We start from the raw sequence: 5,513 nt of genomic DNA on the forward strand, positions 1-5,513 counted from the left end.
TAAGAGCTCAATGCTCCCCAAATGTATTCTTTGAACACGTAGCTGCAAGAAAAGACCACGACGAACCCTACACAAATTTCAGTCAAACAGAGGCTTGGCTTTTTCAGACCCCTACCTGAAAATTAAGATGGCTGGTCCCTAACAGGTTATATAAACTCTACAACCAAGATGTAACTGTTGCGCAAACATTTACACTAAACACACACGATACAAATCTATGAATCATGATTAACACACACAGAGGTTTGTGTCTTGGCATACTAAGTATTACAAGTTGTTCAGGAAATGGTATATCAGGCAATGTGTTCGCTTTTCTCAGATAAAGATTAAATGTTCGTTTGCATAACGTATATTGAGCATTCCTTAATAAACCATGAGCACATAATTGACTACTCTGGACCTCTTTGAACTTTGTTTCAAGATTGCATATTATGTTGATTGCATTTAAAATATCAACGCAAATGGAATAAACTATCAATAAACAAAATATGTCAGAGAAGGGTGGACACTAATTCATACAACAGCTAACAGGTGCCCATTTGTGAAAATATGATTGGATGGGAACGTCATGTGACTGTCATGGCAGCCCCCAGTAGGCGAACCTGTCGTGTGCCATTAGAAGTTGTGTTCGACAGTTGCATCCCTTGCAGTATGACGGCTCAACTTATACCAGAGAGTTGTGCTGTCAAAGAACGGAGTTTGCCAGACATGTGACCTCTGAACCAGTTCCAATGATAAATTGGCACTTCGGTAGAAATTCAAAATTTTCTCTTAGACTTTTAATTAGCTATCATTCTTCCATAATAAATATAATGCAAACTTCTTGCAAAGTTATTGCAGGTGTACAAGAACACATTAGTTGTCACAGATTATTTTATCAGGAAGAAATCTGTTATGGCCATTTGTGTGTGACAAGGAAATACTTTATTTGTGATTAAGAAAACCTCTTGTGTGTGTGTGTGTGTGTGTGTGTGTGTGTAAGTAAGTAAGTAAGTAAGTAAGTAAGTAAGTATATATGTATCCGTCTCCTATTCTCGGGGGTTTCCTATTCTCGCGGTAAACACGTTTTCTGCTGAAATCGCCGATGCGCGACACTTACTCAGTGGTTGTTTACATCACCGATGGTAACTAGGAATTGGCCCAAGTCTGTGAGTGATCAAAATCTTGCAGTATCAGGAATATTGGGGAGTTTATACTAACTTAGACATATCATTACTTTTTCCCGCCTTTTCCGGCAGGATTGCTCTTACATACACTCAATAACGTTAATTCCTGGTAATACTGCGAGAATGGGAGAAGCCTCGATCGTTTCGTCAATGGCGGATGACATTGTTTATCACCGGGCTCAGGAGTGGTAATTCACCTGATGGATCTAGCAGCTGATAGATGTAGATGTTAGAGGAGAAGGCCCTTCATTTAATAACAACAAGCATGAATACGATAAGAATTGTTCGTGTCATTTTTTCATCCGATATCCGTAAGTACCGCGAGAATAGGAAACGCCTTCCTAAGTATTGTGACAAAATGTATTAATTGTTCCATGTAGAAAAGAAGAAATACTTTTATTGAATCATAAGCAATTTTTAAGAGCAACATGAAGGCAATGAATGTTCATTGTGTGTCATGGTATATTCTTGGAGTTTGGAAATTAAGAGTTATTTTTCCTTGGAAATACTACTAGACTGTTTTCATCTCCATGCCCGTTAGTGCTTAGACAAGGTCCATGAGACCACAAGAGGGGTACGAGTTCCAGCTTGCCAGAATCACACAAGTATTAATGTGAACCAATATGGGGGAACAAAAGAGAAGGGGAGACAACGTAACATCTTGTTAAAATTGTCTCCCTTTATGTGAACTATTCCTACATCATGCAAAGAAACCTGGAGAAAAGGGTATGCTATTAATGCCTGATTATGTTTTATTCGGTACTGTTAATTATTGTAATTAAAGAATTATCATGATAATACACTGTTAGAATACTTGTTAGAAATATACTTGTTATAATATGAAATAGAGTTTGAAACATATTTCAGATTTTCACTGCAAATGGTGCCATGTGTCAAAGATGTCAAGTTTTGTTAACCTGTCATGAATGCTGATGTTACAGCCAGCATCCTGAATCCAGCTGAAGGTCCTCCGAAGCTAGGAAATGTACAACTATTACCTCCTGCGGTAAACACATGTACCCCCACTCCTCTTCCTGTGGTGGTCCCCACTCTTGTACCCACCCCAGAGCCTTGGTCTCAGCTGTCTCCAGGGTTGATCTCTCACCCTGGGGTGGCCAGACCAGTGGCAGAGAACAGGGAGACGCTGGATAAAGATGGAGGATGAGGCCGACCTCTTGACCTACATACAGGAGGCTCTACAGACAGTGAAGGACAAATGCAGTGGGCAACTCAAGGTTAGTGTGTGAACAACTCAGTATTCACAGGAATATGCTGTAATCAATGTCAGTGTAAAACGAAATATTGAACCTCATGTACAGTGGTGTAGGAGTCAGTTAGCCAACCGATTTGAAGAAGAAATAGTGAGGAATACTGTGGGGTATTGTTTCACACATCTGACAGTTTTAGACCGTTTAAGTCCAGAACGTACTTGAGAACAGCTGGATTTAAGCCCTGAAGACTAGCCATTGTGTCGATTCTTTTGATTCTTTCACTGTGTGAAGCTCTATTGATTCTGAGTTTTCTTTTCTTCATATTAAAGCAATCTAAAGTTTTCCTTCATTATTAAAAAATCCCACCCCAGTATCATGCCTGAGAATCATTTGAGCCTTATTATAATATCATGGTTCAGTACTTGAAGTGTATTGTAAGCCACAACTGCACCAGGCCTACAGTATATAGGTTAAAATAGTCATTTCCTGTCAACTTTCCACTATTGTTTCGCTATTTGTTGAAGCATGCTCAAATAACACCATAATTACTGCAGGAATCGTTGTGCTGTTCTATTGTATTTCTCAGCTCCCTTGGAAAGTATGCAACCCAGGCTGCCAGTGAGGTGCTCAACCCATACTACAGGGTACATGTGTACTCCTGGATGAAGGACACACCTCCAGTGTGGGGAAGGACCATAGCCCCACAAACTCATCACTTCTCCGTACAGAGTTATGTCCCTTGGTCTTGCCAGAACACTCTGATCATCGGTTCAAATCCTGGTTCACCCTTATAATGTTCCTAGCGTTGTCCGCACCACAATCTTCCTGGTGGGTTTCACCAAAGTTGTGATATCTGAGACTCTCCTGGGCCTTTCCCAATAAGCAAGCTGCCAAGCTGATGTGATATACTGGAATAGTGTTGAAAACAGGATTAAACCCACCTTTCTCTCTCTCTTGTAAGTCTTGATTAGAGATGCTGTGGCTTTGAATGGGTTCAGGGTATTGGAATGTAGATTCATAACTCTCTGGACCATGATGTGGAAAGTGTAATATGTTCTATCTGAACTTGACGGCAAAGGTACATTGATAATTCTCTTGATGTTGACGTGGAAGATACATTTCTTCGCCCCTAGACCTTGACATACTTTCCGAAACCTCTCTTAATGAAGCTATTTCCTTTTACAAGATGTCAGGTTTGAAAATAAATATTGATAAAACAAAAGTAGTATGGCTAGGATCAATGGCAGGTAGTAAAATAGTCCTATCCCAGGACTATAACATGGATTGGCATAATGAGAATTTCAAAGTATTGGGAATCAAATTAAATGCTCATTTAGAAAACGTATGGGTAATTAATACAAAGCAGAGACTCGAAAATATAAAAAGAATTCTACTGAATTGGAAAAGACGCAATTTAAAGTTGATAGGGAAAATAACCGTCGTTAAAAGTTTAGCTTTATACACGATTGTCCACATCTTCTCTTCTCTCCCTAATCCCCCAAAAACATTTATTACTGATTTGAACAGATTATTCTTCAAATTTATATGGAATGATAAAATTGATGAAATAAAACGAATTAATTTAGTACGAAGGTACGAAGAAGGTGGTCTAAGAATGGTCCACGTGAAAACCTTTATCGACTCTTTAAAAGTTTCATGTTTGAAGAGATATATTTCAAAACCTAAGAACTATGCTCTCGCCGGTTTCACTCTACAAAACCTTCTTTTTTTAGGAGCCAACATCACAAAACATTATAATATTAAAAATCCATTTTGGAAAGATTCTCTTGATGCCTGGCATAGATATGTTAAAAGATCGGTATGTAACAATAACGACATTAATGAAATACTCATGCAGCCACTATGGTTAAATCACCAGTGTAACCAGCCAAGTTTGATCATTCATAACTGGATTAAATGTGGAATAGTTTATATTAAAGATATTTGTAACGACCACACATTTCTAACATTTGCAGAACTTAAGGCAAAATTTGGTATTAAAGGTACTGTACTTGACTTTAATCGTGTTCTCCTTAGTATACCCAAACAGAGGAAAGAAGTTAAATGAACAAACAACAATTTTAATATACCGTCGTTATCTATGTGCTCTCCTTCGAATGATTTGATTCAACCTAGTAAAGGTTCAAGGATATTCTATGATAATTTTATATCTGACTATAACATTCCGAAGGTGTGTCTCAAATGGACGGGGAACTAAATGAGTTGATAAATTGGAAAACCATATTTTCACAAAAAAATATAGACAATGCACTAAAGACACGAAACTCTTAGATTTTCAATATAAGTTTTTGCATAGAGTCATTTACACTAAACGAGATTTACTAAAAATGAAATTGATAGATAATGACCTGTGTACATTATGTGGTTCAGTAAGTGAGGATATTTACCATGTTTACCTTGATTGTCCCACCATTAAAATGTTCTGGTCAGAAATTAACAATTTTATAACTCAAGTCCTTGGTAAAACGTATGAAATGTCAAATCATGATATTCTATTTTGTTGCAGTAGTAACCACTTACTCACATGATACTATTGGCAAAGCGCCACATTTTCATAATGAATATAAAAGGACCCAAACGTAGCTTCTCCATCTACAGACCATTATTAAAAGATGTCTACGAGATAGAGAAATTTATTGAGAAGCAAAACGATAATATGAAACATTTTTACAGAAAATGGAATGACCTAGATGCAGTCCTGTAATTTATTTTTTAGTCTTTTAACTCTCGGTAACATTAGCTAGCATCTCAATTGTTAATCTATATTCCCAGTACCATATGTTATACATTGTCTGCTTTCTATTATGCAACCTGTACCATTCTACTCTACCCACATATCTTGTTCAAATGTTACCAAGTAAAGTGAATAAAAATACTTTACAAAAAAAACTCTCAGGACCTTCATGTGGGATGTACCTTGGTAACTCTCTGGACCCTCTTGTGGGATGTACCCTGGTAACTCTCTGGACCTTCATGTGGGATGTTCCTTGGTAACTCTCTGGACCTTCATGTGGGATGTACCTTGGTAACTCTCTGGACCCTCATGTGGGATGTTCCTTGGTAACTCTCTGGACCTTCATGTGGGATGTTCCTTGGTAACTCTCTGGACCTTGAC

At 37.9% G+C, this 5,513-nt stretch overlaps 1 long non-coding RNA gene across 1 annotated transcript; it reads left to right on the forward strand.

Annotated features, from left to right (window-relative positions):
• Positions 1-575: 575 nt before the first annotated feature.
• On the forward strand, positions 576-5,287 carry LOC124263661. The gene is made up of 3 exons (XR_006894898.1): positions 576-750; positions 2,108-2,401; positions 2,964-5,287. It is a non-coding gene; the product is annotated as an uncharacterized LOC124263661 (long non-coding RNA).
• The last annotated feature ends 226 nt before the right edge of the window (positions 5,288-5,513 follow it).

This window comes from Haliotis rubra, unplaced genomic scaffold (genome assembly GCF_003918875.1).
Source record: "Haliotis rubra isolate DU_JTF1 unplaced genomic scaffold, ASM391887v1 Scf892, whole genome shotgun sequence".
NCBI lineage: Eukaryota > Metazoa > Mollusca > Gastropoda > Lepetellida > Haliotidae > Haliotis > Haliotis rubra.